This window comes from Rutidosis leptorrhynchoides, chromosome 1, assembly GCF_046630445.1.
Source record: "Rutidosis leptorrhynchoides isolate AG116_Rl617_1_P2 chromosome 1, CSIRO_AGI_Rlap_v1, whole genome shotgun sequence".
Classification (NCBI taxonomy): Eukaryota; Viridiplantae; Streptophyta; class Magnoliopsida; order Asterales; family Asteraceae; genus Rutidosis; species Rutidosis leptorrhynchoides.
Genome location: NC_092333.1, coordinates 345830410 through 345843016, shown reverse-complemented (window position 1 = coordinate 345843016; position 12607 = coordinate 345830410).

Sequence of the window (12607 nt, the reverse complement as noted above, 5' to 3'; positions counted from 1 at the left end):
GTTCTGCAAGCCAACTCAGTCCACAATCAACCCTTGTTGCTGCGTTTGTTCTTCTGGTTTGCTGTTGTACCTGTCACGACAATTCAGACCCAAAAACCCCTTCAATTGGATCGTTGCTACTGCTGCTGGTTTCTGTTTCTGTTTCCATCACGTTCATCATCAAATCTTGATCTTTACCTTCTAAAGGTATACCTTAAACCCTAGTTAATTATACTCCTAATTTGTTTAAGTTAATATAATTATGATGTTGTATATAATATGGGTAATAAGAATAAGCATGTTATGTTATAAGTATTATGTAAATTAATAAGAAATTATATATATGGATATAAAGATGCTATTGAATTATTAATGAATAAGAATATGATTATAATTAAGTTGTATGATTATAAACTTGAAAGTGTTAGTAAATAAAAGTTGATGATTTTTCATATGAAGTTAATTAATGTAGATGAAGATGATAATGTTAAAAGATGATAAACATGAATAATTATTATGGTTAATGATTTGGCATAGGTTATGAGTAAGTTAAACAATTATGTATGAAGTCTTATGAATAAGATAATGATGATGTTAAAAGGATGATTATAAGATATAAGTATGAATATAGTTGTGATCATGATTGTTGTCATGAAGTTAATTACAATAAATAAAGGTTTATAGATATGATGAACACGTTCATAACAAAAAAAAATGAATAAGTTTACAATTATGATACATAGATTATGATTATGATTAAAAAGATTAGGGTTGATGAATACGATTAAGTATTATGGTTCATGGACTTGAATATGATAAAAAGTTATGATTTTATGTGAATATGAATAATGGTTAGTAATATTTGATAGTGGAATAATAAATGATAATGATGTGATAATAATGCATGCATGCATGCATACGTACGTATGTACATGTGTATATTGCAAGTATATGCTTATGTATATACGTATATATATATATACATACATGTATATTTATGTGTACATATGTATGTATATGTACGTGTGTGTGTGTATGTATGCTATGTTAGGAAAACATAGAAAGCAAAGTAGTTATATGTATATGTACCACTTTATACATTAATGTATATATTACACTTACATATATTATACATATATATCACATGGTTATAAACATATATATGTAAGAAAATAAATAAAGAATATATGTATGTATCATATAGGTATATTTATATATGTAACATATAATAATAAGATTAAATAATAGTTGATTAATTAAAGAATAATACTACTATTATTATTAGAACTTATACACTAATCTATATAGTAACATTTTAATTACACTAAGTATATTATCACTTATATATATATATAACTAATAAGTATAAAAATAACTTGTTATGTGTATACACCTACAACGTGAAGGTTATAATTAAAGATAACGTAAAAAGATTACAAACATCACCGCTACATGTGGCCTAGGGTGATCATTGTTACCTTATGGGAACCGCTTGTGGATTTCGAATGCCATGACTTAGATTCTGGTCAAGAATCCTGGGCGCCCGGTAACAACAGATCATTCGAGTGACTTGCATGATAGCAACGAAGTTTGGGCGAGATTGTATAACATCTTTGTTAAGAATTATAACCCGAACTTCTTTAAACTAGAAGCTTACTATAAATGAAAACTTTCCATAAATAGTAGGTTTCCAAAAATAGAAACTTTTGAGAAATAGGAACTTTTCTCGAAAACCGTCACTGTTAATATAGTTTGTTATATTAATAAACAAACTTTATATCTATTAGACATTAACTAATTGAACATTATAACTCTAGGTTGAGATCTCCGGTTATTTACTCCGTTCATACTTCTTGCGTGGAATTACTTACTTGCTACTAAGGTGAACTTCATAGCCCCTCTTTTTACTATTTCTTAACTGTTTTATAAACTTTGGGGTGAGACACATGCTTGCTTTTAAATGATTTATAATTTAGACACAAGTACCTAAACTATTTGATATGCAATTTCGTGAGACTTTTATTAAACATGTATTTATTGTTACATGCAAATCCCCGCCATAATATCGTTAATTGCTGGAATTGAAATTTTGCAAGCTTAATTATTGTGAATAGGCCTATTGAGAGTGACGTCTCTACCCATTTGCATGATCATCAAGGGGGTACATAATAATGATTGCCGACACCCGTACATTGTCAGGGTTAATGTTTAGTTCGATATTATAACTCATGGCATATTGAATATTTTGATATTCTGAACTACATCTTGTGGTCTAAAACTTATTATGATTTTTAAGCCTATGATGTTCACTCAACCTTTGTGTTGACATTTTAAGCATGTTTGTCTCAGGTGAAGATTAGCTTGTGTGCTGCCCTATGATGCTTAGTTAGCTGTTGCATTGGAGTCCACATATTAGACTTATCATTTGTTATTTACATATGAATTTCATTATTTAAAACATTATTATGTTTCCGCTGTAAATTAAATTTTGTTAAAACGTCTCATGTAAAGTCGTTCTCGTTTATACATACTTGTGTTGTGATATTGTGAAGTCAGAGTGGTATCAGAGCCAGGTTGTTATCGAGAACCAGGATTGCATATTATGTGTGCCTTATGTGTTAGTTAAGTGCCTTAGCAATCTATAGGACTTTAACCTTTCCTGCCTTAGTTTAAGCACCTTACTTATTTGTCTATATTCTTGCCTTAGTTTAAAGTGCGATCCTCATTCCTATTCTTGCCTTACTATGCTCTCCTTATATCTTTGCCATCATACCGTGCCTTAGAATCACCGTGCCTTAGAATCTACTTAGTGCTGCTTCTCTAGGATGCCTAGTGATCACCCAGTCATCATTTCGGACACCGAAGGATCCGACACTGAAGGATCTATCTGCACACCCATTTACTCACTTGCTTCACCCTCATTATCACTAACTAACACATACTACCTTTTCTTATCTGTTGGTGTTGCTACCTAGTGCAACATAATTCTTCAACTAATTCTGTTTTTGTGGGTTGAAGATCATGTCTCATTCAACTCGTGGTGCTAACGCTCTTCCAAATGTTACTTTGACTCCCGCACAATTTTAACAACTGCTTGCTGCCGCCCAAGGCAACAATAATCAAGGAAACCCACCTACATCATGCACCTACAAGGAGTTTATGACATGTAAGCCTCCATGCTTCAATGGAAATGAGGAAGCAGTCAAATTGACTCGTTGGTTCGAAAAACTTGAATCAATCTTTCAATCTGTAACTGTGCAGAGGTCGACCGAGTGAAGTATGCCACTCATACACTAAGGGTCTTGCTTTGACTTGGTGGAACGCTTATGCCCAAACTGTAGGGCTAGATGCTGCTAACGTTATTCCATGGGCCGTTGTTAAAAGAATGATGACTAAAAAGTTTTGCCCAAGGAACCAAATTCAAAAGCTAGAGGTTGAGTTTTGGGAATTGAAGGTTAATGGTACCAGTATTGAAGCTTATACCAACGGGTTCATAGAGTTGGTTTCTTTGTGCCCGGACATGGTACCCACTGTACAAAAGAAGATTGAGCGATACATAGAAGGTCTTCCTGACGAGATTCAAGGAAATGTTATTGCTGCTAGTAAAGAGACCTTAGATGCAGTGATACTTATGGCTCAAAATTTGATGATGGCTAAGAGGAGAAAGGTCGCGGCTAATAAAAAAACTGAGGCTAAGACTAGTGAAGGCAAAAGGAAATTTGAGCCTACTCAAGAATCAAACCAAGGTTCAAATAAGAAAGTTGCCAAAAATTCAAAAGGAGGTTATTCAGGGAAACGACCTTATTGTAAGCGTTGTGAGAGACACCATTCTAGGTGGTGCAAGGATGAGTGCACTAAGTGTAAGAAGATTGGTCATATAGCCAAGACTTATAGGGTTGCAGTTCCTTCTACCAATACACCTGCAACAAAAGCTAACGCAATCATTCCTACATACTATGACTGTGGAGAGAAAGGGCATTTTCGCAACCAGTGTCCAAAGAAAAAGGAAAACACGGGAAATGCTAAAGGCCGAGCATTTGTGATGACTGCCGAGGTAGCTCGGGATAATGAGGAAGAATGGGAAGAGGCACAATGAAGAGTTTTGACAACTACAAGCGTCATTTAAATTTTTTCATAGTGTTCTTTATGTTATCATTTAGTACTTCTATATTTTGAAAAATTTCGTTAAGTTTTTGTAATACTCTGGTTATTTTCTTTTAAATGAATGAATGATGATATTATCGTTTCTTTCATTTTCCATTGAATCATTCACCTCGAAAGAAGATGAATATTGTCTAGATGACATAGTTGTAACCTTCCGGAGTGATAAAAGTATGATTTAGTATAATATCATAACGCTTGATCAACGTAGTTATATTATGATAAGTCATGCAGAAATCCTAATGGATCATGATGGAAATAAGGTCTGATCAACCTTAGGACCATTGTGTACCGTTACCTACTCCTTATCTCTATATTGTCAACTAAAAATATCAACCCTAGATAGTGTATAATCTCTTTCTTTCAAATTATCCACGCCCGGTGCTGCACCTATTGCAAAAGCACCATACCGTTTAGCACCATCTGAAATGAAGGAATTATCCAACCAATTCCAAGAACTTTTGGAGAAAGGTGTCATTTGTCATAGCTCGCCTCCATGGGGAGTACTCGTTCTTTTTGACAAGAAGAAAGATGGCACGTTGAGAATGTGTATTGATTACCAAGAACTCAACAAGCTAACCATCAAGAATCGTTATCCACTTCCGCGTATTGATGACCTGTTTGACCAACTACAAGGGTCATGTATCTATTCTAAGATTGATCTTAGGTCTGGTTATCATCAATTGAGAGTCAAGGAAGCTGATGTTTCTAAGACTGCTTCCCGAACTCGTTATGGACATTATGAGTTTCTTGCCATGCCTTTTGGTTTAACCAATGCTCCTGCTGTATTCATGGATCTTATGAACCATGCATGCAAACCTTATCTTGATAAATTCGTGATCGATTCCATTGATGACATCTTAATCTATTCCAAGAGCTAGAAAGAGCATGAGCAACATATGCGATTGATTCTAGAGCTCTTAAAGAATGAATAACTACATGCCAAGTTTTTTCAAGTGTGAATTTTGACTGCGAATCGTACAATATCTTGGGCATGCAGTTGATAGTGAAGGAATACATGTCGATCCTATAAAAATCATCGCTATTCAGAAATTTTTCGAGAACTAGTCATTGATGAAGTCCACAAGACTAAATATTCTATTCACCCAGGCTCTAGTAAAATGTATCACGATATGAAGAAGTTTTATTGAAAGCCTCATACGGACAAAAATATAGATCCTCGCTGTAATTAAGTGTAAACTTTGCTTTAACAAAACGTTGATCGAATAATAATTTTTAGTCAACACTTCCTATTAATTAAAGTTCATACACTTCACATCTCGAATCTTAAAAAGTTTCTTGTTGATTACATACTTATTATTCCTTTGGATGCTTCGCATTAATGATAAAATGTACTTCACCGAAGAACCGATAAAGGTTATGGATCATGAGGTTAAAGGCTTGAAACAAACCTCTATTCCTAATTGTTAAGATCCATTGGAATTCACGAAGAGGCCCCGAGTATACCTGGGAACGTGAAGACCAGATGAAACGTATCCACATCTATTCTCAACCGTTGATGCATCCAAGAAGTCTTCCTGAAACTTCGGGAAGAAGTTTAAATTAACGGGGAGGTACTATAACAACCCTCACATTTCCATTCTGAATTTAATAAATTGTCCATAGGGTTTCATTGTCATATTCTGTGTGTTATCACTAGGGTTGTTATCCGGATATAATAAATATAGTAATTAATACTAAAACCCTAATATTATTTAAAACCCTAAACCTAACCCTATACATTAAATACTAAACCCTAATACCATTTAATATTAAATATTAAACCCTAACCCTAATACTAGATTAATAATATAAACTATATGTAATAATATTAAATGTTGACATTTATAAAATTTAAAACTAATTAGAACTAAAGTAAAAATTTATAAAGACATGGGTTAATAGGTAAATTAATAAATACAATGTAATTTAAATAAATGTAACCTTAATAATAATAATAAATTATATAAATTATATAAAAAATTATGTAATTGCCGAAATATAAAAAAATAATAAAATAAATAAATACATAAAAAATCGGCTAGGTGATTAAGAAAGGATGCTTGATCAATAAACAAAACCAATCCTAATATAATTCCAATATTAATCCTTTCATCCAAGAAATCCTTGATCACCAAGTATCCTAGAATCCTAGCATGAATTCAACCCTTGATTAACTCTATAAAAAGCCTCATATTTTATCTTTGTTACACCACAAATTAAAACCCCAAAAATTTCTCTCCCTTTTGTTTTTTTAGTTGACTAGTTTACAGCCCATTCCCTTTTTTTTAATCGACACCTGCTGCATTCAGTCGACTGGTTTCCAGTTTTTTTCCTCTCTTTATGTCGACTAAATAAGCCTCAAAAATCTCCACCTGCAGTCGATCAAAAACAGCTCTCATTCAGCCTGCAAATTTGCCATCTTCTACATCCTGTTTCTTGCTGCTATTCAGCCCCTATTCACCACTTTTCCTGCTGTTAATCAGCTTCTGTTTATGCCACATAAACAACCCAAAAACCTGCTGGGATCCTGCTTGTTTGCAAGCCAACTCAGTCCACAATCAACCCTTGTTGTTGCGTTTGTTCTTCTGGTTTGCTGTTGAACCTATCGCGACAATTCAGACATAAAAACCCCTTCAATTGGGTCGTTGCTGTTGCTGCTGGTCTCTATTTCTGTTTCCATCACGTTCATCATCAAATCTTGATCTTTACCTTCTAAAGGTATACCTTAAACCCTAGTTAATTATACTCCTAATTTGTTTAAGTTAATATAATTATGATGTTGTATATAATATAGATAATAAGAATAAGCATGTTATGTTATAAGTATTATGTAAATTAATAAAACTTATATATATGGATATATAGATGATATTGAATGATTAATGAATAAGAATATGATTATAATTAAGTAGTATGATTATAAACTTGAAAGTGTTAGTAAATAAAAGTTGATGATTTTTAATATGAAGTTAATTAGTATAGATGAAGATGATAATGTTAAAAGATGATAAACATGAATAATTATTATGGTTAATGATTTTGGCATAGGTTATGAGTAAGTTAAATAATTATGTATGAAGTCTTATGAATAAGATAATGATGATGTTAAAAGGATGATTATAAGATGTAAGTATGAATATAGTTGTGATCATGATTGTTGTTATGAAGTTAATTACAATAAATAAAGGTTTATAGATATGATGAACAAGTTTATAATAAAAGATAATGAATAAGTTTACAATTATGATACATAGATTATGATTATGATTAAAAAGATTAGGGTTGATGAATACGATTAAGTATTATGGTTCATAGACTTGAATATGATAAAAAGTTATGATTTTATGTGAGTATGAATAATGGTTAGTAATATTTGATGGTGGAATAATAAATGATAATAATGTGATAATAATGCATGCATGCATGCATACGTACGTATGTACATGTGTATATTGCAAGTATATGCTTATGTATATATGTATATATATATATATATACATACATGTATATGTATGTGTACATATGTATGTATATGTACGTGTGTGTGTGTGTATGTATGCTATGTTAGGAAAACATAGAAAGTGAAGTAGTTATATGTATATGTACCACTTTATACATTAATGTATATATAACACTTACATATATTATACATATATATCACATGGTTATAAACATATATGTATGAAAATAAATAAAGAATATATGTATGTATGTATCATATAGGTATATTTATATATGTAACATATAATAATAAGATTAATTAATAGTTGATTAATTAAAGAATAATACTACTATTATTATTATAACTTATTCACTAATCTATATAGTAACATTTTAATTACACTAAGTATAATATCACTTATATATATATATATATATATATATATATATATATATATATATATATATATATATATATATATATATATATATATATATATATATATATATATATATATATAACTAATAAGTATAAAAATAACTTGTTATGTGTATACACCTACAACGTGAAGGTTATAATTGAAGATAACGTACAAAGACTACAAACATCACTGCTACATGTGGCCTAGGGTGATCCTTGTTGCCTTATGGGAACCGCTTGTGGATTTCGAATGCCATGACTTAGATTCTGGTCAAGAATCCTGGGCGCCCGGTAACAACAGATCATTCGAGTGACTTGCATGATAGCAACGAAGTTTGGGCGAGATTGTACATCATTTTTGTTAAGAATTATAACCCGAACTTCTTTAAGCTAGAAGCTTACTATAAATGAAAGCTTTCTATAAATAGTAGATTTCCAAAAATAGAAACTTTTGAGAAATAGGAACTTTTCTCGAAAACTGTCACTGTTAATATAGTTTGCTATATTAATAAACAAACTTTATGTCTATTAGACATTAACTAATTAAAACGTTATAACTCTAGGTTGAGATATACGGTTACGTACCCCGTTCATACTTCTTGCGTGGAATTACTTACTTGCTACTAAGGTGAACTTAATTGCCCCCTCTTTTTACTATTTCTTAACTGTTTTATAAACTTTGGGGTGAGACACATGCTTGCTTTTAAATGATTTATAAACTGTTTTAACTGTTTTGCAAGCTTAGTTATTGTGAGTAGGCCTATTGAGAGTGACGTCTCTACCCATTGGCGTGATCATCAAGGGGATACATAAAAATGATTGCCGACACCCGTACAGTGTCAGGGGTTAATGTTTAGTTCGATATTATAACTCATGGCATATTGAATATTTTGATATTTTGAACTAAATCTTGTGGTCTAAAACTTATTATGATTGTTAAACCTATGATGTTCACTCAACCTTTAAGTTGACATTTTAAGCATGTTTGTCTCAGGTGAAGATTAGCTTGTGTGCTGCCCTATGATGCTTAGTTAACTGTTGCATTGGAGTCCACATATTAGACTTATCATTTGTTATTTACATATGAATATCATTATGTAAAAGATTATTATGTTTCCGCTGTAAATCAAAATTTGTTAAAACGTCTCATGTATAGTCGTTCTCGTTTATACATACTTGTATTGTGATATTGTGAAGTCATATTTCTCCAGCCCTATTTGGGGGTATGACACAAACTATAATATTATTTAGGCATTATAACTTACTACGTCATAGCATACACTAAAGATAACTACTCGCTAATCATGACAACAATATCACAAAGCATAATAATGAAAGACATTATATAAAGACAAATGATAGAAGTATCAGTAGATTAAACGAGTTCCGAATACAAAAGTGACAACTTCAAACTCCAGACCGCTTCTAATACAATCTTCGACGTTCTTCTCCGGTTACTAGGTTTCTCGCATGGAATCGAAGACCTTGAAAGTATGACTAGTATTGTAGAGAAAGAGAGAGAGAGAGAGAGAGAGAGAGAGAGAGAGAGAGAGAGAGAGAGAGAGAGAGAGAGAGAAGTGAATTGAAGTGTGTGTAAAAATGGATGACAAAAGCCCTTTAAATAGACTTAATTTTGCCTGCATACGGCTGACAGGCCGTTTGGGCTTTCAAGCCGTTTGTTGTGCCCGTTTGCAATGGCCGTATGGCAGACCGTTTTTCACACTGGCAGACCGTATGGCAAGCCGGATGGAAAGCCGTATGGCCTGCCCTGGTCAGCTTGTTTTCACTGGATCATGACTTGATTTCCTTGATCGTAGCTTGGTTTCTCCTCTTTCACCATTTTCGCTCTAGAATCTTTGTTTTATCTCCGATTCACTTGATTCTTTTTGCACCGGCTTCGTAATCACTTGATTTTCAATTTCTTCCGACAAAGCGAGTATTTTGGTGATAAAGCTTGGAACTTTATTGTTTTTCGGCCTCAATACTGGGGAACGTGACTTTTTAGCCGATATCAAGGTGATATGAAAAGAATTAATTTTAAAGGAAAGAAAATACGATAAAAGAAGAATAGCTAGGAAAAAGGTATAGCACATACTCTGTTGTTTTTTAAGAAACAATAACAAAGAAAGGAAATAAAGAATTGAAGAGATTTAGAAATAATGGATAGAAAGAAAATTATAAGAAAGGAAAAAGCATTTTATTAGAACTCGTAATATAAAAAGAACGGAAAGAAAGCTACTATAGTAGCATACTGAAAAAGATTAAGGCTAGATGAGATCATGAAAATTACGAATAAACAGTAAGGGTTTTTTTTTTTAGAAGGAACGAAAATAAAATAAAGGATAGATATATACACAAGGAAATAGAAAAAATATATGATAAGGATATGATAATGACGGAGTAGGAAACAAGGATATATATATATATATATATAGTAGAGGGATCAAATGAGAACTTTTATTGTGTAAGAACCCTGAGAACTCAAAAATACACTGAAATTCGAGCAAAAATGGAAAATTCGAGCAAAAAACTCCATATTCGAGCAAAAAATAGGACACGGACGAGCAAAAAACCTGATAGTCGAGCAAAAATGGAGAAAGTCGAACAAAAAAAAAAGAAGGACGAACAAAAATTTGATATTCGAACAAAAAATGTGTTCTACACTTTTGAAATTCGAACGCAAAAATGTAGAACATATAGGTAGTCGAACAAAAATTTTGATATTCGAACAAAAAATGGTTCTACATTTTTTTTGGAAAAAAAATTTTTTTTTGCTCGACTATGAAATTTTTGTTCGTCCTTATATATATATATATATAGGGAGAGGATCCAGTGAGAACTTTTTTAGTGTGAGAACTCTAGGAACTCCAAAAAACACCTAAATACACTTAAATTCGAGCAAAAAAAGAGGAATTCGAGCAAAAATACAAAACAAGGACGAACAAAAATTTCATAGTCGAGCAAAAAAATTTTTTTTTTTTCGACTACCTATATGTTCGACTACCCAGCGTTCGAATTTCAAAAATGTAGAACACATTTTTGTTCCAATATCAAATTTTTGTTCGTCCTTCTTTTTTTTGTTCGACTTTCTCCATTTTTGCTCGACTATCAGGTTTTTTGCTCATCCGTGTCCTATTTTTTGCTCGAATATGGTGTTTTTGCTCGAATTTCTCATTTTTGCTCGAATTTCAGTGTATTTTTGAAAACTCGGGGTTCTCACATAAAAAAGTTCTCATTTGATCCCTCTACTATATAAATATATATATATATATATATATATATATATATATATATATATATATATATATATATATATATATATATATATATAAATTATTATTATTTTATTTTATTTTAAAAAGAAAAAAAGAAACGATTAAAAGATTCAGATATAGTAAGAAAATAGGAATAGGAATACCACAAAAGATAGAAAAGAAGATGTGGTGAGGAGATGATAACAGAAGAAAGAAAAAAACTATACGATTTTTTTTTTAATAATACTATGATTAAAGGAAATAAAGGTAGAAAAAGGAATAAGGTAAAAAAATTAAACCACGACAAAATGTTTGATAGAAAAGTCTCTGTATGCGTGCTAGAAGATTTAGAAAAGAACCAACGAGCTTATAGCTCAATGGTACCCGATGCCTTTGATCCCTAGGCCCACAGTGGGGAAAGCTTTGACCCAAGAAAGGCGCAAGTTCGATTCTCAGTCTGGACACCCCGCATGGAATTATTTCTCCCTCCGGGGGGAAATTTGTGAAGTGCTTCAGGGGTCTAGCTAGCTGGGGTAAAGATCGCCTTGCCGTCACTGTGGGTACTGGGAGGAGGTACTTTTCCGGCACAGGTCTCTTTCGGGGTGGGATTGGTGGGTGCTACGGCACACAGGGTTAGCGTGTCCCTGCCAAATTACACGTTTTGACCCAAGATTTAGAAAAGAAGAAAAGGTTAATAAGTACTCCATCCCTCTCAAGTCCATTGTTTCATTTTGAGATGTCTTAAATTAATTGTCCATATCTATAAATGAAAAAGAATATTGCGATAAAAGTCTTTTGTGCCCCTACTTTATGCATGTATGACAAAACGATAGGTAAAAAGTAAGGGGTAAAACTGAAAAGTAAACAGAAAAGTACATGTGACAGTTTTGTCTGGAAAAATAGATTCGGGACGGAGGGAGCATAAGAATTCAAAGAAAACAATGTGAAAGAGGGAAAAGAAAATAAGAAATTTTGATTCGCGTACGGGGAGCGCGAAAAAAAAGAAGGTAAGAAACAACTGTTTTAGGTGGCGGCGGCGGCAAACCGTTTTTGTGATGGCGGCAGCAGATCTTTATCAGTGGCGGCAGAAAAATGATAAGAACCCCGACGCCTTCTGATACCATGAAAGAGTGCAAACCCAAGAGGCGGATCTATATAGGCCCGAACTGTAGCACGTGCTACCAGTGGAATACGCCATCTAGTGGGAAAAATTTGGGGTTTTAACTAGTGACACCACTGAAAATAGCGCAAAGGCACAAGGCATCAAGTTTATGCACCAGATTATGAGTTCAGCTAATTTAATTTTACAATTGAAAATAGAAGAATAGGAAGAACAGAATCGATGTTG